This window comes from Ambystoma mexicanum, chromosome 13 (assembly GCF_040938575.1).
Source record: "Ambystoma mexicanum isolate Mex_15411 chromosome 13, UKY_AmexF1_1, whole genome shotgun sequence".
Taxonomy (NCBI): Eukaryota; Metazoa; Chordata; class Amphibia; order Caudata; family Ambystomatidae; genus Ambystoma; species Ambystoma mexicanum.
Window position 1 is genome coordinate 91782413 of NC_090938.1, and position 21314 is coordinate 91803726.

Below are 21314 nucleotides of genomic sequence, written 5' to 3' on the forward strand. Positions count from 1 at the left end.
CAGATAGGGCTCTTTTGAATTCCTGAAACGCCCCCTGCTCTCTCCTGTCCCACACCCAGGTGGCCTCATTCTTGGTCAGTGCTCTGAGGGGCTCCGACAGGGATGCCAGCCCCCTGATAAATCGCCCGCAGTAGTTAACCATCCCCAGGAAACTGCGTAGCTCCATGGGGGACTGGGGCGCCACTGCCTCGCGGATGTCCTTGACTTTTTCAGGATCGGGCGAGACGCCGCTGTCATGAAAGATGAAGCCGAAGAAGCCAATTCTGTCCTTGAAGAACTCGCACTTTTAGCGGTGCAAAGTGAGCCCCAATTCGCTCAATCGCCGCAGAGTGCATTCCAGTCTTTTCATGTGTTCAGCCTTGGATTCAGCAAAAACCAAAATGTCATCACTCATATTTAGTACGCCTTTCAACCATGCCAGCGCTCCCCTGATGTCATTTTGAAAGACCTCTGCCGCAGATGAAATGCCAAAACTCAGGCGTTTAAATTGGTAGAGGCCCTCGTGCGTGGTAAAGGTCGTAATATATCTGGAATCTGGGTGGAGCTCTAGCTGGTGATAGCCCGACCTGAGATCCAATTTAGAGAATACTCTGGCCCCTTGTAGTTCTCCCACAATGTCATCAAGGGTCGGTGTTGTATGTCTCTCCCGTTTAATGGCGGCATTCGGGAGGTGCATGTCCACGCAGATGCGTACCGCCCCCGGCTGCTTTGGCTTAGGGGCCACCACAATGGGCGAGACCCAGGGCTTCGGCCCTTCCACCCTCTCAATGCTGTCCATTTCTACTAACAATTGAAGCTCCTTCTCGACTTGCCCCCTAAGATGGAACGGGATTCGTTGATGCTTGAGGGCCGTGGGCCGGATGGTGTCATCAATGTGCAACCGCACTGGGGGAGCCTTCAGCTTGCCCACTCCCTGAAAGATGCCAGAGAACTTGGCCAACAGTTGATCTATGTCCACCTGGTAAACTTCAAGAGCAAAGTGTACAATGTCCAACACCTCCGACGCCGCGCAGCTGAGTGAGTGCGGGCTGACATTGGTGGTGAAAAATCAGGCTTTGATGGTCTTGGTCCCCTTGGTAACGGGTACCACAAACACCCCTTGAATGGGAAGTAGGGTATCGCCAACCAAACGTGAAAATCTTCGCCGTGGACACATCCAATGGTGGTGGTCCCGGGATCGCCTTGTGGTGGTCAGTGGCAAGCACGCAAACAGAGGCTCCTGTGTCTATCAGTACTTGTGTAGGAACACCTTGAATGTCTATAACACACTTGGGCTGCCTATTTTTCTGTGCACCTGTCGCGAGATTGGAAATAAAGAACACCTCTTCTTCCTCCTCTTCCTCTTCCGCAATGTTGAGTCCAAATGTTGCTCCAAAGTCACAATGCTAAGTTGCCTCCTAAAAACACCGCCACTCGGCCTTGCCTGTCCTCTTTGCGTGGCAACCGGTGCAGGGGCTCGACACATCCTGGCATAGTGTCCGGGCCCATTGCACCTGCCGCAGACTCTCGATTTTCCGGGACAGTCCTCGGAATGGGGCAGGTCGTACCCACAGTACTGGCAAATGGACGCCGACCCATGCGCTGGAGCAGCATCTTGGCGTTTCTGGCTCCATCGAGTCTTCGACGACGCTTGCCTCCCCACCGCAAACGCCTCTTCGGACTTGCCAGGGCATACCGCTGCGTCCATCTTTGCCCCTCTCGACTCAGCCACCTCATATACTCTCCCATTGTCTAAAATTTGGACCAGAGTCAAACCTGGCTCCCGCAGTACCTGTCTGCGCAGCTTGCCCGAGCTGCATCCTTGGATGACTTGATTCCGGACCATGACTTCTTCATTGTCCCACCTGCAGGTAGTAGCCATCGGCCGTAGGCGTGCGCAATACTGGTCAAGTGATTCCTCCTCCCGCTGTTTTTTGCCGCAGAAGAGAAATCTGTCGAAGTCCACATTAGACAAAGCAATTAAATAGTTCATGAGGGCTGTTTTAACAGCATTGTACATCACCACCTGCAAGTTCAAAGACTCATAAATGCGGAGGACGTCCATCCCTGCCAAGTAGAGCAGTGTCGCCCTCTTGGCGTCATCATTGGTCTCTCCAGTCGCAGTGAAATACATATCTAACTTTTTTATCCACAGCAACCATTTAGGGCCCAATTTTGAAGGGGGACCCGAAGTGTTGAATTCTTTTATCGGTAGTAATGAACCCTGTTGTCTGCACACCACCGTCTGCGCTGCCGTTGCTTCTCCGTCACTGTCCGTCACCTTCACAGGTCGCACAGGTACCTCAAAATAAGGTTAGAGACCACAAACCTGACTTGGCCAGATTATTGACGTACCTGGTTGACTGAGCAGTGGTGGTACCGTGTTGTGCCGATGCTCCGGTGCCTGGCTGCGCTCTGTGCATAGGTGGCCATTCTGTCACCAAGAATCCTCTGGTCACAGGTTGTGCTGCAGTCCTCTTGAGTGGGAGAACTGCAGGAGTTCCAAAAATTGGGTGTTCTGCTATCACTTAGCACGTGGGCAGCGCACGAGCACCATGTCGGGCTGCTACTGCCTCACGCACTAAAGATAACATGATCGCCATCGCTCGCGTCGGATTCGGGAAGCACAAAGAATAAAACTTACAATGATTGACACATTGGTACGTGTCAACGTTCCCTCCGTTGGCTCCCGCCTCATCGCCAATGTTGTGTGCGAGCCCGTGCCTCGGACCGCCCTGTACTAACACACATGCACACTCAATCACTGAGACCGGACACATACGTCTGTGCTTTCCAGGGTCCTGGCGGCAACTGCCGCACGGACATTCTTTATTTAAAACGCGCATGCGCGCCCCAAAACGAGGCTCGCGCATGCGTTGTTTACACTTACGACGCCACAGAATGCACCGCACAGTGACCCTTTTAGCTAACTTATCTTGTCTGACACTTTTTCAAATTGAGCATTTAGTTAACAAACTGATTTAGGCGTACAAAGCTTTTTCCTTAATCATGACAAAACATGACTTGTTATGCTATAGTTCCTCAAAATGGGCGATGAATCATAACCTCTCCATGCTGTAATTTATATGTTGTAATATGTAGGCTCTGTTTGCCATGGAAATGTTACATTAGGATTATTAACATGACCAAATATTAGGCACTGGTCAGTCTCTACCACATGTCTTGAAAAGCTGTTAATGCGGCCATGCACTCCTGGAATGTCATCAATTTATGATTTTGGATGGTGGGAAAGTCAATTTGCCACATACAAAAACTGATGTGCAGAGAAGTGTAACTTCCAGTTGTGTTCCAGTCTTTGGTACAACATTGAATGCGGGTATGCATGGATAAAGGGTGGATGACCTTCTTAACCAAAAAAAAGCAGTAGATCATATAAAATAAGTGTGACGTATCACCTGTTGAGTTCAGGAGACCAATGCCCGCTTCACTCCCAGTGTGTCCGCATGAGATGAACCCCGCCTACCCCACGTCTGCTCAAAGTAGCAGGCCTTAGACACTTGGATAGATTTGTTAAACATTTGCCCTTCAATATGGGTTGCGCTGGGCAATCTGGCCACTCACCATTCTTAAGAACCATCATACAATGACTAACAGAACTCTATCAATAGCATAATGAATATCACAAAATGCAAAGCAAATTAGGTTGTTTTTTACCATCCTAACAAAGTTCAGTGTCCTGTAAAATGATATAAACCGATTATTGATTCAGTTGTGTGGCTGACGTGAGGTTTTATTCAGCGTGGGTATGGCTGACTTTGCCTTTGGCGTATGGGTCACTTGGGTGCAGCATAAAAAAGACAATGCCGGACCACCCTCAGTCTGATCCAAAGATTAATTCTTGAAACTTTGAGAACAATAAAGCAATTCTAGATAACATCTTATTTGCAAAAAAGATACAAACGAGGGCTATAGTCAATTTTACTTTTTTATTTTATTAGTGGATACAATCTTTCAAAGCACAATATTTTATAATAAAATAATAGAAATAATAAAAAGAATCATGAGCCCTGAAGAAGTACAATGTATATGAAACGAGTTTGTGCCAAAGGATTTGATGCAAAATAATAAATGTGTATTATTTGATGTTGTTCACAAATCTTTGAAACACACTCTTTATTTCAGAACAAAGTCACTGTCACTGCCGAGAAAATATGTATCTAGAATTACATAGTATTTCCTTTCCCTGAATGCTTACACTCAATGGGCCTCATTATGAGACTGGCGGTAGGCTGCCGCCGGTATCGTTTTTCTTCTGGTGCCTGCGAATGGGCAATTACCGGGTTGTTACAGCCCTGCTGGACCCGGTAATTGCCCATTTGTGGGCACCGGAATGAAATGCTCCCCATTCCCATTGATCCCCATTGGGCTCAATGGGAATGGGGAGGTCGGATGCAACGGCACCATTCACAATGGTGCCAGTGCATCCGACATGCTCTGCTCGCGGGTGCCGGTACGCCCGCCAGGTCAGACCTGGGCGGGAAGGCACCCGCAAGCAGAACTTGTAGTTTGCCGGTCCGGTAACAACAGTACCGGCAAGCTTTCCGGTGCCATTGTTACCGGAACCAGCAAACTTATAATGAGTCCCAATGCCTCTTTTCTTAATGCTGCATTCACACCCGGGGAAAGCAGCTCAGCCAATCAGGTGGTTGGAAATGCGGGAAACAATACATATTTTACCTCCCGTCTTTTCCAAACACCGAAGTCCCCTTCCATGGTGCTACCATATTGAATGAGGGGAGGCAACGGGCAGCGTCTTCCTGTTACCTCATCACGCCTCCCACCCCTTCAAAATATCTGCACCCTTCCCCCACTCCCTCCCTCTGTACTGATCTGCCGGATCAGAGTTTTGTGCTCCGATCCCAGCGCTCTTTCTGGCCCGTGCCCACCCCACAATAATAATAGAAAAGGGACTAAGACTCTTTTCTATTTACTATAGCAGTGGCGATCTTGCTTGTCTTTATGTAAGATTGGGCTAGCGCATTAAGTGTGGAGACAGACTTCCGGTAAACAAAACGATTGGCACACTGGACGCATCACCCCTGTGGGTGCAAATAGCTCTCAACCCTGTTTAGGTGGGCATACAGGCCCGGAAACGCCCCCCCCTGAGTGGGAATGATTGCTACATTAGACCTCTGGCTGAAGATCCATGAGGCCCAGATTGGATTGGACGTAAAGTGAGACTACTTTGTTGAAGCTGCAAATGATGAGAACACTGTAGCAATAAAAACATTTGCAAAATGGGGAAGAATCGTACATTCAGAAGACAGCTCTGGTTCTGTTCAGGGCACCGACCTTAAAGTTTCACTTACCACAAAAATGCGAACCAGTACAAGGCAGGACAACTTGCCCTCTTAACGTGGCAAATAGTGGCCACCAATTTGGTGCAATTCTAACTAGACCCCAACAAGTGGTTACTATTTAAGCAGTGGTTAATCACTGAAATAGCCCCCTTTCATCAAAGAATGTTATTGCAAATAAATAAATAAATAAATAATAAATACATTGCCAATAATGGAAACAGCATGTATGGAATAATTCCCAAATTGGGTGTTTGTTCTTCAAACAAATTAAACAAGAGCGCTGCATTCAATTTCATCTGCCCCCAGGCTGCAGTTTATTTCATACTTAATAATACGGGGCCCAGGTGGGTTTCCTCTTTGATTAAGAGCTTGGCTGCCAACTTCTTAAAATTGATTGCCTTTAATTTTGTTTCTAATTCCACTGCAGATCCTCACTCTCTTAATCATCCCATTTCATTACTCAATGTGTTTTATAACTCAATCAATTACCGCGCAGTCTGCATTCAGATAAAATATTCCAGAACTCTCTGGTAGTGGCCAAGGAGAGATGCCCTGAAGCAAGATGTAACGATTGCCACCTGTAACAAAGTGTTCTGTTCAATCAATGATTTTTCCTCTGCCAAAAAAACAAGCGAACGCAGATCAATACATTAATCCGAGATACATTGTGCTCAGGTAACGATATTCAGACAGTATCGCTTATGTACAAACTTGAATTACTAGATAACATTATGTTTATAGGTGGATTCGAGGCATATGGATGGATGGATGGATGGATGCATGGGTAAATGGAGGGAAGGATGGATGGGCAAACAGATGACGGAGCACATGAAGGACTATGGCTGGTTCAGTGGGAGAGTGAATGGAGGTGTGGGCTGGTGGATGGATGGATGCATGGAGGGAGGGAAGCAAGTATCAAAGGAGAGATGGAGAGATAGATCGAGAGCAGAATGGATAGATGGATGGGTACATGGACGGATGGATGGATTGATTGGCACATGGGCGGATGGGAGTATGGGTGGATGGATGGATGGACGGACGGACGGACGGATGGATGGATGGATAAATAAATGGATAGCAGGATGAATGGATGGGCAAACAGATGACTGAGCACATGGGTGGACCTATGGCTGGGCAGATGAGAGAGCACATGGATGGATGGATGGGCAAACAGATGACTGAACACATTGATGGACCTATGGCTGGGCAGGTGGAAGAGTGAATGGAGGAATGGACTGGCGGATGGATGGATGCATGAAGGGAGGGAAGCAAGTATCAAAGGAGAGATGGAGAGATAGATCGAGAGCAGAATGGATAGATGGATGGGTACATGGACGGATGGATGGATTGATTGGCACATGGGCGGATGGGAGTATGGGTGGATGGATGGATGGACGGACGGACGGACGGATGGATGGATGGATAAATAAATGGATAGCAGGATGAATGGATGGGCAAACAGATGACTGAGCACATGGGTGGACCTATGGCTGGGCAGATGAGAGAGCACATGGATGGATGGATGGGCAAACAGATGACTGAACACATTGATGGACCTATGGCTGGGCAGGTGGAAGAGTGAATGGAGGAATGGACTGGCGGATGGATGGATGCATGGAAGTAGAGATAGAAGTATCAATGGAGAGATGGAAGATAGATCGAGAGCGGGATGGATAGATGGTTGGGTACCTCGGTGGCTGGATGGATTGATTGGTACATTGGCAGATGGATGGAAGGATGGATGGATGGATGGATGGATGGATGGATGGATGGATGGATGGATGGATGAATAGATGTAGAGCAGGATGGATGGAGGGGCAAACAGATGATTGAGCGGTGGGAGAGTGAATGGAGTGGTGGACTGGTGGGTGGATGGATGGGGAAACAGATGACAGAACACTTTGATGGACCTATGGCTGGGCAGCTGGGAGAGTGAAAGGAGGTGTGGACTGGTGGGTAGATGCATGGATGGATGATGGGCACGCAGATGACTGAACAGATGGATGGACCTATGGCTGGTCAGGTTGGAGAGAGAATGGAGGTGTGGACTGGTGGATGGATGCATGTTTGGATGAATGGATGTATTTATGGACAGACACATATATGACTGTACATGTGCATGGACCTATGGCTGGATCGGTGGGAGAGTAAATGGCGGTGTGGTCAAGAGATGGGTGGATGGATGGATGGATGGATGGATAGGCAAACCGATGTCTGAACATGTGCATGGAGCTATGGCTGGACGAGATGGAGAGAAAACGGAGGTGTGGACAGAGTGTGTGGATGGATGGAAACCCACTCATTGCGAAGATTTGACACACATCTTAAAAGTGCACTGCTCCTTAAAGTAAAAGTACCGGATTCAATAGAGAAAGGAACATATCACTGTTAATGCTCTGTGCTTCTGCCACACCGCTTTACTGAGATGTTGGAAACTGAACTAGAGACTTCTCTTCTAGCCGAGCGATGCATATGTTGTTCAGTTTACATGACCTGGACTTAATTTGGGTCTCAGCTGAGACACCAGCAAAGCGACTAAGTATTGTTCATTGTGAAAGTAGGTATAGGCTACTGGAGATGAGATTGGATGGAGACATGTCATTATTTTCAGATAGACCACTGCAGAGACATCCAAGGATCCTGATGGATCTGTAAAGTGAAAGATCATATCTCTTAGAAGAGACTTCATCATTGTCGTGCAGGATTATGACAGCGCCTGGCCCCTTGAACACTCTTGGAGTAGTGTGCATCCCTTCCCTGAAGCCATAAAACAACATCTCATTAGAGATGAAGAAAGTGACCCGGGCAAGACTCCAATCAGGAGGAAAAAGCACCAGGCAGAACAGACATGCTGTTCTCATCAGTCCTGCGAGGCACAGCCAAGAGACCACAGAGTGAAGGCAAAGTGGTCTTGATGTAGTCCTTTTGCCAATGATCTTGGCTTCGCTGAATGTGGCTATCTGTGGGACCAGATAGATTCTCTGTTTTCAGGACGGGGAGGATAAACTCTTGGGTTCGGTGTCCTTAAGGAGTTGCGAAAGTTGCGAAGGGTGGGGTGAGGGTGATGACAGCTTCTGGACAGGTTGGAGTCTGTTCTTGGTATGCTAGACCTTGCTGGTCATCTGATGCGGAGTCTGCCTGGTGAAACATTGGAGATTATTTCTGTGAGGTATTAGTGAGGGAAGAATAACGTGGGGAGGAGAGGGGGTGGGGTCATAGAAACCTTCCCTTACATAGGTGTAGTGTCCTTTCTTGGTTGCAGGGTGTGCAGTCTGGTGTGCAGTGTTGCAGGAAAGGAGCTGCGTTTTCTAACAGTGGCGTGGAGGTCATGGTTTCTAAGTTGGATGTTCAACTGTTCAAGTTTCTTGATAACATTTTGAGTTTGTGGTTATAGCACCTATCCCCGTGAGGGAGGGGAGCAAGAATGGCGGTGAGAGTCTCTTTCAAACTGTGACCAGCTTCAATCTCTACATTCAAGTGATCACCTGATCTGAATGAAGGTCACGTGTCATGATGGCTGAGGGGAGCTCCCGCCCATCTTAATGCCAGTAACCAATCAGCATGCAAATTAGCAGTTCTTTTGGAAGAGAAGACACACTTGCCATGTCCTAATGAGTATCTAAACCTAAACTGCAAACACAGTATTGTTAAGCAATACCCTGGTGAACCAACAAATTGGGACAACCCTGGAACACTGGTCCGTGCAAACCCATCAAATACCGGCACGTGGCCATTCTCGAAGCACACTGCCCAACATTTACTCTGATATATGGCAGTCCTCCCTTATCTGTTGAAGAATAAAGATGTGTGGCTTCACCCAGTTAAGGTCGTAACAGATTATTATGCATTAAAAGGGTGTGAAGAGGCAGTCCACCATCTTTGGATCTCCTTAAAATGGCATACACGAGAAAAATAAAATTGCATCTTGGGGAGAAGATGACTCCACCCCGAGTCTCTCAAGTATTAGAAGACAACACATTTACAAACGGAGAGCTGAGAGGATAATGGGGAGTCAGAGATGGCATCAATGATAGATTGTTCAAACAGCAAGAGCTGTGCTCCTCTCCTCATTGCCCTTCTGTCCTTGCCTACACAACCTACCACATATTGTATGTAAAAATTCCGAAATTCAAATGTTGACAAACAATGTTTAATACAACTCTATACTGCCGACCCTGCTCCTCCTTTTCTCTTCTTTTTCCATTCCATTTCCTACCTCTGCCTTTCCATTCCCACCAATTTTTGTTGGACATCTTTCCATGACCCAATGCCTTTATCTCATTATCTTACCCACTTGTAACCAGGGTCCCTATTGTTATCTGACCCATCTGTAACTAGAGTCCCTATTGTTGTCTCCACTCTTGATCGCAATCTGTCAGCCTTATTATGTTGTAACCTCTAAGTTTTTCAAGTGCCCAGTTACCTCAGGGTTTGTTGCTTGATACAAATAATAAACAAATACAAAAAGATACCATTCCTATCCGCATCAAGCAATTTCTCAAAAAACAGTCATTATGCAATTTCCATTAGATCTGGACAAACTCAGATCACAACAGTTCGGTTCAGGGCAGCGAGAGAGGGCGTATAGTAGCAAAAAGTCAAATGCAACCAGAGGAGTAGTTACATACCGTGCATCGGAGCTGGTGTGAGCAGAATGCCCTTTTCCCTGATCTTCAAAGTACCATTGATGAGATCCTCTCCCTCGTTTCAAGGTTCCGCATCAAAGCTGGAAAGAGGCACGGCGGAGATTGGTCGCAGCAACGGGCTGTATACAGCACTGCATTCGCATCACATTAATCTATGAGAGGGAGATCCCAGAATCCAGAGGTAGACAGTGGATCACAATCCCCATCATATTCATAAGTAGAGCACTGGTGTCTGAGTACAGACCTCTTGCACCCTCCGATGTAGAGGTACATAGAAAATACATGGCGGTAAGATATATATATATAATATGCCAATATGCCATCTCGGGGTTCTGGTGACAATTACAGAAAACTATGTCTTCAGATTCATCTCCAATCCAATCTCCCCCTCTTTGATAGGTGGTACCCTCGCCACATAAACTTCCTCTCTTCTCCAGGTGTTCTTTACTCTCCTTCCTTGGCTACCTTGCCCTCTTTTCCTTCCTCCTCTGCCCCATCTCAAGCTCCCTCCACACCTTTGCAGGGCATACCTCTTACCTTCCCCCTCTTGAAAGGTCTTTAAGTGTGCCACCCTTCTTCACCTTGCCACTCTCAACCCTTGCTCTGCTGTCAAACACTCCTCTGACATCTGCCACCTCCTTGAAGAACTTGACCTTGATGTCCTCGGTCTTACCGAGACATGGTTCCCGGCCAGCTCTGTCATGAGCTTTGACACCTTCCTCCCTGACAGCTACAATATCCTCTCTGCCCCCAGATCCACCCGGCCTGGCCGGGGTGTAGCCCTCATCTTCCCTTAGTGGATTCCTTCCTCTATCATCCCCACTCAGACTAACTCCTCTTTCGAATGCCTTGTCTGCAGGCTCTCTCTCTCTCTCCTAGCCACTCTCTTACTGTTGCTACTCTCTACCAGCCCCCTGGTCAAATCACCTCTTTTCTCTTGGGCAGACCTATTCTCCTCCCTCCTGGTCTCGACCACTCAACTCCTCCTCCTTGGTGACCTCAACATCCATCTTGATTCTCCCTGTTCTTCATCTGTGCTCTTTCGCGTCCTCTCCGATTTTCTCTCCCACTCTATCCTCCCCTCCACCCTGACTCACTCTGCTGGTCACACACTTGATGTCTTCATCTCCTCTGGCCTCAACCTCTCTATTGCCCTCACCTGGAGGGATCACTGCCTCCTCTCCTCCCATCTTTCCATCTCCTCCCCTCAAGCCACCCACCTTCTCGGACATCCGGCCCATGAATCGTGTGTCCGTCGAGGCTTTTGCTGCCACCTTCTCCCGCCCACTCTCCCCGGGCTGACTCACCCTGACACAGCCCTCTCCCTGCTTTACTCCTTTGTTTCTGCTACTCTCGATGCTCTTGGCCCTATCATGCGGATCCGTTTGAAGTCCAAAGCCATGTGCAATTCTTGGTATGACTCTGACCTAGCTACACTCAAATGTAGTATAGGGTGGCTGAGAGGAAATGGAGGGCTTCTTGTTCATCCTCTGACAAACTGCTCTGCCACCTCTTTCCTCTCTGATTGACCCTCCCAGGTACAACTTGGGTCCTTCCTATCTTCTATCTCCCTCTCTACCTGTGGTGTTCCCCAGGGGTCTAACCTCTCACCCTGGCTTTTCAACCAATACCTGGCAATTCTCACCTACTGCATTTCCATTTTCTGCTCAAATTTCTAGTGCTATGCTGATGACACCAAACTCATTTTCAGGCTTCCTTCAGCCACCACCTCTCCTTCCCTCATCTTTGATTGCCTAATTAGCATTCAAAATTGGTGTGCCGCCAGTGATCTTTGTCTAAATGGCAACAAGACTGAGATCCTCCTCATTGTTACACCATCACCATCCTTTCCCCTCACTCTCTGGCAAGCCTCCCTTGTCCCTCCTCCTACCCCCACCTGTGAGGCTAAGAACCTTGGGTCATCTTTTACTCTACACTGTCCTTCTCCTCACGCATCTCTGACATCTCTAAAAAATAAAACTTCTTACTGCACCTCCTCAGATTGTCTCCCAATCTCTGCTTCTCTCCAGATTGGACTACTGTAACAACCTATTTCTAAATCTACCTGCCTACACTCTCCCCCCTTTACAACTAATCCAGAACAGGATTGCAAGACTTGTCCTTGGCCTCAAGCCCTAGGATCGTATCTCTCCAGCTCTGAAATCCCTCCATTGCCTCCCAGTGTATGCAAGGATTAAATGTAAAACCCTCTACATTGTCCACAAGGCGTTCTGGGGCATGGGTCCAAAATACCTGCAACTACCCCTCTGTAAATACGTCCCCTCTCGAGCCCTTCACTTCTCTACTTCTAACTCCCTCAGGGTCAGTCGTTTTTCAATGAAACGTGCCCGGGGTAGAGCTCTGTCTTCGGCTGGGGCCTCCCTTTGGAACAGCATCCCTGCCACCTTGAAACATGAGGAGAACCATCTCTGATTCCAGAAGCACCTCAAGACCTTCCTCTTCGGCTCTGCCTTTTCCCCTCTTCTCCCCTGCTCAGCTGTTCTCTCTCTCGGCACTGTGCACCTGGCCACTGTCTGTCCTTCAGGCCCAGTTACCTGCTCACCCTGCCACCCTCTTGCACTGCCCCCAGGCCACCACTTGCACTGGGGTTTGTATCTGTACCCATACATTCCCCCACCCACTTTTCTTCGACCCTATCTGACTAACCTAGCACTTGCCACTTACCCGCTGCACTACCACTGTTTCATCGCCTATATTTATTTATTTTACTTATTCATATTTATTCTGTTCTCTCATCTGTTCCACACTTTCCACTTCATCCCCCTTCCATGCACTTTTCCCCTTTTCCCTTTCCCATGCACTTGCACATTCTTAATGTCACTGGGCCTGCTAAGATCGCTATTTTTGTTCTCCCCTGTTCCCCTCCCTTTGCCTGGTCGAGCTCTGAAACACTTGTGTATGAGCGCGATATAATTAAAATATCATTTAATTTCATCTAGCCTGATCCCCAGAATAAGATTGTTGGGCAATTATGTCATTGAGGCATTAAATGACTGTGAGGTATATGTTTTATAGAGATATAGAAAATGTTTTTCAGCAAATTGTGTATCTGTTACACAAGATTCTCAGCAATCAGACAACTTGGTGTACTCAACCAAGACAAATTGATCCTGTGTTTTTGAATTGAAACATTTTAATAGGCAAGGTACAGCTCAAGAGGTTAAATGGTCAACTAATAGATTTTGTATTAACTTTTGTATTTATGTGTTTGTCTAGCACATGAATGCAAAGGGGAGGAACAGAATGTGAACCGTGGCTCAAAGGTTGGCAATGGCGTTTTTTGCAAATCTACATTTGTGAGAAGTATCAGCGTACTCACTATGTTAATTGTTTAGTTTAGTTTAGTTTATTATTTGTATAGCGCCGCCTGGCCCTGGGGCATCCAGGTGCTTTGGAGAAAGATTACAACATTTCAATGCAATAAAACCGGTCCGTGTGTGACCACTACAGGAGATTATACATTGTCAGGCAGTTGCAGGTAGTGTAGAAAGATATGGCACACGCAGGTCATTTATAATACAATAAAATGTACATGTTTGCGGGCAGTAGGCATGCTAGAGTAGGATTTGGAATTCTAGACTTCTTTGGTCAGTAACCAGGATTTAGAGCTGTGTCTGAATCTGTGAAAGGAAGGTTCAGATCTAAAGTCCAATGGTAGTGAGTTCCACAGTTTGGAGGCAAGCACAGGGAAGCTTGATCCACCTGCTTTCTAGGATTTGTATCTGGGGATCGTTAGGCTGTGAATTTGGGCAGATCTGGTTGGGCGAGCTGGGATGTGGTGTGTGAAGTTGTCTGATGTGTGTGAAGAGCTGGGATGTGGTGTGTGAAGGTTAACCAACCTGAGTGCTTGGTTGGATAAGCACTTGTGTGTGAGTGAGAGTGTTTTGTGTTCAATTCTCTGAGGTATAGAGAGCCAAAGACAAGATTGTCTGGTGTTAGAGATATGTTCATGTTTAGGTATGTAGAGAGCTGCTCGCAGTGCGTTAATTTGGATAACTTGCAGCTTGTTGATGTTTTTTTGGCTGGTACCCAGATATAGAGTGTTGCAGTAATCGACTTTGGAGAGAACTAGCGCTCTAGCCAGAGTGATGCAGTTGGAAGGTGAGAGGTACGGTCTGCTGGCGTTGATAAGCTTACAAGTGTAAGCAGAAGCTGATGAGATGGCATTAATCTGTCTTGTCAGTGTAAGGGATGAGTCAAGGTATATACCAAGGGTTTTGACGGTATCGGAGACGGTGATGTTGTTACCGTCTATGGTGAATGACTGGTATGAATTGTCTAGTTTGTTGAGTCTGGGTTGGGAGCCTAGGAGAAGTAACTCAGTCTTGTCGTCATTGAGACAAAGGCCGAGCTTGGCCATCCATTCTTGAATAATGGAGTAAATGTTGTTGAGCACTGGGCTGTCAGTGGAATAGTCGCCTGTTAGAGGGATAAGTATTTGGGTGTCGTCTGCGTAGTTCATGTAAATGACACCCAGGCGGTCCAGTATGTCAAAGAGGGGATTTGTAAATACATTGTATAGTGTGGGGGAAACGCAGGAGCCCTGTGGGACACCGCATGTGACTGGGGCAGGTTTGGTGGAGGCTTTGGGTGCAAAAACTCTCATGGATCTGTTGTTCAAGAAGGACTGTATCCAAGCATTGGCTTTGTCTGAGAATTTGGCAGCTGAGGTTAGATGTTTACAGAGGATGTCGTGGTTGACAAGGTCGAAGGCAGCCGACAGGTCAAGGAGAAGTAGTAGTGCAAGTTTGCCTTTGTCTTTGATGTTGTCCATTTGTGTCTTGAGGTCAATTAGCGCAGTCTCAGTGTCATGTTTAGGGCGGAAGCCTGATTGTCTAAGTCCTAGTAGGTTGATTTTCTCGAGGTGGTTCTCTATCTGTAGGTATGCAGCTCTGTCGAGGATTTTGAGGAGGAAGGGAACAGTCGTAATGGGTCTGTAATTGGTGGGGACACTGGGGTAAAGGGTGGGCTTCTTGAGTAGGGGTAGAACCTACGAGTCTTTGAGGTTGTTAGGCACTGTGCTGGATGTGAACGATGTGTTGATGAGAGATGTGATAAAAGGGGCAATATGTTTGGCTGCGTCTTTGATGACTGGCACTGGGCAAATATCGCCTTGGCACTTAGAGGGCTTCAGCGAGTTGATTATGTCTTCAACCTCTTTGAGATGGTGGAGAATTCAAATAGGTTATTGTTGTCCGTTTGTGGGGTGTGGGTGGAGGAGGTGGAGGTGTCAGCAAAGGTCAGGCTATCTTTCTTTGCCTCGATTTTGGCTTGTAGCAGGGCAATTTTGCCCAGGAGTGCTTCTTGAATGTTTGTGCACCAAGAGATGTCTTTGGTGCATGTATCTGGAATAGGGGAGGGGGATTCGAGGTCTCTCAGGATGTTGAAGAGCTCTTTGGTATTTGATTTGGCGTTGCATATTCTTTCGTTGTACATGTTTTTTTTGCTCTGGATAATTGCTGACTTGTATATATTGGATGCAAGTGCATAGGATGTTTTATTGTTGGTGGAGGGTGTCTGTTTCCATGCTGATTCAACTTGTCTTATAGATTTGCGGAGTGTTTTTAGTTCAGGAGTGAACCAGGAGTTGAGGTGCCCGCGTGGTTTGGCTTTCCGAAGTTTAAGTGGTGCTATGGTGTTTATGGCCTTAAGGATGGTTGTATTGTAGAGCTCAACTAGTTCCATGGGGTTGGTGATGTTGGGTGAAAGGTTGATGATAGGTTGGAGTAGAGGGAGAAGTTTCTCTACTGTGATGTTTTTGCTACTTTTAGTGAGTGTAGGTGGAGCATTGGGAAGAGGGCCAGGAGTTTGGGTATCTTTGTTGATGGTGAAAGTAATGAGGTGGTGGTCGGTCCAGGCTCATGGTGTGTTTGAGAGGATGGTCGTATTGCAATTGAGATAAGCTATCCAGTCAAGGATGCGGCCTTTGTTGTTTGTGGGTTGTGAAATGTGATGGGTATGGGTGAATCCTAGTTCTGAGATGGTGGTGAATCCTAGTTCTGAGATGGTGTTGGCAATGGTCTTTGCTTTGTCATCTTTCTGGTCGTTGAGACCTAAGTTGAAGTCGCCTAGGAGGAGTATTCTTTGTTCTTGTGTCCCAGAGAAATAAGGCCACTTCTGGCAGTTTCTTTAATCCTGAATTTTCATGATCAGGTCACATTCTCCTAAATGGCTATTAGAATAGGTGAGATTTTGAACAGTGGCCAAATAGTCAGGTTTCCTGGATAGTGGAATTGGGGGACCTCTTTAAAGATTAAAGAGGAGGTTGACTTGGGATTTGAGAACTCTGCAAGGAAAGTAGGAGAGGAATTAAGGCAGTCATCAGTTGGAACTAAAAGGTGTGCACATTTTGTTGAGTTATTGGTGATGCCGGACTGTCAGGGTGGCTGTTGAGGAAGGGACAGCCCCAGTTTCTGTACATAGCGTTGTGTCGAAGTCAGGCAGAGGTAAAATGTAGACACGTGGTGCTACAATTGAAAGTCAAGAGTAAAGGTACAGTAGGAAAAGATTCAAATAAACTACGTAGGGAGATACTTGAAGAAGCCTAGGCTGGAGCTTAGACAGCCGTGGTTCTAGTTAAGACAGCTTGGCAAGACAGTTGCAATATAGAAATAACTTGCAACTCCATAGTTGGAAGTTTAATCCAGGAAAGAACTGCTGCGATTGAACTGGCTAGTGTTCTTCTATTTAACTGAATTTATTTTTTGGAAATTTGTATGCGCCTATACACAGGTGTTTCCAGGCGCCACAAGACAAGATGGGGGAGACATGGGAATACTGAGAATACAACAACAAAGAACACAGAAACAGTTATATTGGCCTTGTGACAATCCTACCGTGCAAGTGTATGACAAGGTGATAAGTGCAAAGGGGTGAGCGTAGAGGGAGAAGTGCAAGAGCGGGGTACTCCACGGGTGGGGGGGCAACTGATGGTCAGGCAAGGCGCCAAATGTCAGGGGAAAGAAGGGGGGAGTGCAGTGGACTGTAGGACTGGGTTTGGATAGTCCAGGAAAGAGAACCCGAGAGCAGGTGCTGGCAAAGGATGCTGGGAGTGACTGGTGGGGTTCTTCTGGGGGTTGAAGTTGAAGTGGTGAGAGGTGCAATAGTGATTGATATGGCGGCAATTAGAGTAGACAGTGTTACAAGATTAGCAAATTGCAGACACGAGATCTGTGGATTGAGACCGAGTTGAAAGCAGTTCTTTCATAAAGAGCTAATTTATTTATATATATGTAGCAAATCAACAGGGTGCTGTTCCAGAAGTATATGTGTTTCAATGAGTTCAGAATTATTAAAGCGACCAGGGTTTTAGTGGAGAACAGGGGTGGACTGGGAACCAAAAGAGGCCCTGGAAATAATTACTGGGAACCAACAGAAGCCCTGGAAATAATTTTCAAAGTGGCCCCATATTAAAAATGTTCAACAAGCCCAATGCTTTGCCTATGAGAAAGCTTGGAAATACCACACACAAGAGGTCCCGGTGCAGAGGCCGACTGGGAAATCTCCAGATTTCCCTATGGGCCAGTGCCCCCCTGGTGGAGAGAGGTAGAGATGTGTTCTGAACAGGCATTGTCAATATTCAGTCAGCCACAGCTACTGCTAAGAAAGGCAGGGCTGCAGTTGAGGCAGGAGAGACATCTTTGCCAAATTTCCATTACTCCCTTTCTGGCCAAACTCCTGGAAAAGTTGTCCATCTCTCAGCTTAACCTTCATTCCAATTCTGTTAGCTGTCTCCATGACCACCAGTCTGGCTTCATAGCAGCCAGAAGCACAGAAACTGCTCTCCTGAACATCCGTGAAGATCTGCTCTCCAACCTTGACTCTAACATTCCTTCTGTCCTCATCCTCCTCGATCTCTCTTCTGCCTTCGATACAGTCAACCATACGATCCTGCTCAACCGTCTCCGTGAAAACCTGGGTATCACTGATCAGGCTCTGGCCTGGCTGACCTCTTTCCTCTCTGATCGACCCTCCGAAGTCTAACTTGGGTCCTTAATATCATCTATCTTCCTCTCTACCTCTGGTGTTCCCCAGGGGTCTCGCCTCTCACCTTGTCTTTTCCACCAATACCTGGCAACTCTCGCCCACTGCATTTCCATTTTCTGCTCAAATTTCCAGTGCTACGCTGACGACACTCAACTCATTTTCAGGCTGCCCTTGGACACCTCTTCTCCCTCTCTCATCTCTGTTTGCCTAACTGCATTTAAGGTTGGTGTCCCGCCATGATCTTTGTCTGAATGCCGGCAAGACGGAGATCCTCCTCATCGGCACACTTTCACTATCCTTTCCCCTCACTCTCTGGGCACACTTGGCCCTCCTACCTCCATCTGTGATGCTAAGAACCTCAGGGTCATCTATGACTCCACCCTTTCCTTCTCCGCCCACATCTCTGAGGTCTCTAAAAAGTCAAACTTCCTACTGCACCTCCTCAGAGGTACTCTGCATTTCCTCTCCTTCCTCCAGAAGCTCATGGAATCCCAAGCGCTGGTTCTCTCTAGGTTGGACTATTGTAACAGTCTCTTTCTAAATCTACCTGCCTGTACTCTCTGCCCTCTGCAACTAATCCAGAACAGGACTGCAAGACTTGTTTTTGGCCTCAAGCCCTGGGATCGTATCTCTCCAGCTCTTAAATCTCTTCATTGGCTCCCAGTAGATGCAAATTAAATTCAAAACCCTCTGCATTATCCACAAGGCTTTCTGGGGCCTCGGTCCAAAATACCTTCAGCTATCCCTCTCCAAATACCTCCCCTCTCGAGCTCTTCACTCCTCTACCTCTAACTCCCTCAGGGTCAGTCGTTTTTCAAAGAAACAAGCTGGGGGTAGATCTCTGTCTTCGGCTGGGGCCTCCCTCTGGAACGGCCTCCTGCCACTCTAAAACTTGAGGAGAACCATCTCTGGTTCCGGCAGCACCTCAATAACTTCCTCTTTCTTTCTGCCTTTGTTCTCCCTCTCCCCTGCTGATCTGTTCCCCCTTGGCACTGTGCACCTGTACAACCTCACTCCACTGGGCCCAGGTACCTGCTCACACTGCCACCCTCCCGCACTGCCTCCGGGCCACCCCTTGCACCGGGGTCTGTATCTGTCCCATACAGCCCCCCTTTTTTCTTCCTGCACTTATCAGACCTACCCTGTCTGCTGTGTTAAACCCAGCGCTTGCAAATTGCACTACCACTGTTTGTTTTTATTATTTATTTATTTATTATTATTCATCTGTTTCTCCTCTGCTTCGCACTTTCCACACCTCCCCCCTTCATGCACTTCCCCCCCCCTCTCCCATGCACTTGCGCATTTTCAATCTCACTGGGCCTATCAAGATTGTGTTTTGTTCTCCCCTGTTCCCCTCCCTTGACTTGTCGCGCTCGGAAACACTTGTGTACGAGTGCGATAGAAATAAAATATCAATATCAATCTTGGGCTCCAACTTATGTGTAACACACTCCCAAGCTTTTCCCACCAAACCCATAGAAAGCAGATTGGCATTCATGAACTGGTTACGTCCGACCTGCACCCATCCAATCAACCCAACATGTTTCACATCTGTCTTTTCCACGGTCCCCCTAATTAACTCACCCCCTTTTTTCTTACAGAGCCAAGTGCAGCGACCCACCAATAGTGGCAGGTAGGCGCTATACAAGATCACGTACATAAGATTACAAGCATGCAGCTCACAGAGCACAGCAATAGTTGCCGGGTGGTAATAGTTTACTTTTGAAGGTTGCAGGGGGGTGGTTGTAATTGAGATTGTACTGCAATGGAGACAAGCCGGGTTGCAGATGAGGGTGGCAGGCTGCAGTTGGGATGGTTAGAATTACAGTAGAGGCAATCCGGGCTGCATTTGCGGATAGCACCGGTGCACATGATGCAATGGGGGACGCAATTGACATGTTTACCTTTAAGCAGGGTCATAGTGGAAGAGCACAGCGTTGCATTTAAGATAGAGTAGCAGTGCTAGCAGGCAGGTAGGTATGCAGATAAGCATGCCAGGGTTGCAGATGAAGCGAGCAGTGACACAGCAAGAGCAGCTGGCATTGCAAAAAGACAGTCAAGGTTGCAGTTGAGGGAGGTGGGGCTGCAGTTCAAATGTTTAAAATTGTCGAAGCGGTGACAGGTTCCCAATTAGTAGAACTGTTCCATTTGAAGGAAGACGGGATGCCGTTGAGGAATTCATCATGGCACCAGAGGCAGGCTGGGTTTCAATGTTGGATCCCTGGGGCTTCGATGAAGAAGGCAGTCTTGCAGTTAAAGCATGCAGGCACATCACTGGCTGCGCCTACCTCCCCTACCTCTGTACCAATCTTAGTAGGAGGATTTGGAGTTGGGAATGGTAGGGTCCTAGCTGAAGGACGGAATGTGTGTTATGTCAAGTACGCTTTGGAATCTGAGATGCGAATTGGACATTGCAGAAATGATCTGCCCATTTGCTAACACATCCTACTATTTATTCCTGCTATAGGTTAATCTAGCTCCCATCACCATTTACTTTTTAGCTATCGCTTCTTCTGCATAGAGCTGGTGCTGCAGTGTGAAATGAAAGGGTGCGTAAGACTTTCCCCATGCGGATGTTAATATTTTTTGGGCTTTAGGTTATTAAGAACTCTTTCTGATTCCGAATTATACATAAAATGTAAAGACTGAAGAATTCCCAAGCAAATATGGCCGCCGTCAACATTGAAAAGGGACAACAAATTCCCTTTTCTTATTTGTTACTGTTTCTGAAGGTGGCACAAGGAGCAGTGAGCGGCATGGCAGCGTGGCCTCTGGTTTGCAACGGAGGGTCCACGGGAGAATCACCAATGAGGGTATGGCGCAGCAGCGATTTATTATTATTATTATTATTATTTATTAGCAAAAGGTGAGCCGAATAAGTGAGGCTATGTCAGGTAGCAGATGCATGCTGCGTTGGGAAGCTTGAGACACAGCATTTATTGGTTGTTATAGACATGGGTGGACTGGGAACCAAAAGAAGCCCTGGAAATAATGTTCAAAGGGGCCCCATATTACATATTTTCAGCAAGCCCAACCCTTTTCCTATGGGAACATTTGGAAATACCACACAAAAGAGGCCCAAGGTCCACAGGCCTACCAGAAAATCTCCAGAGTTCCCTCTAGGCCAGTCCAGCCCGGGTTATAGACCATATTCCAAGTATTATGATTGGTTATTGCATGGTTTATAGGGACTGCAGTTATTATTTCCATGCGTGACTGCACCTATGTCTCAGCAAAGGAAGCATATAGGTACACAGGACACCCACCTCATTTCCCATGATGGATCCCACTGCTCGCCCCTCTGTTCTCTATTCAGTAACTTGCTTTCACTCTGCCTTCGATATTGCAATCTCTATCTGGT

General features: G+C 47.2%; 1 protein-coding gene across 2 annotated transcripts in view; it reads left to right on the plus strand.

Annotated features, from left to right (window-relative positions):
* The window catches only part of TAFA3 (TAFA chemokine like family member 3), a 462946-nt gene that overhangs the window by 430477 nt on the left and 11155 nt on the right, over nt 1-21314 (plus strand). The gene's annotated exons all lie outside the window — the stretch shown is intronic.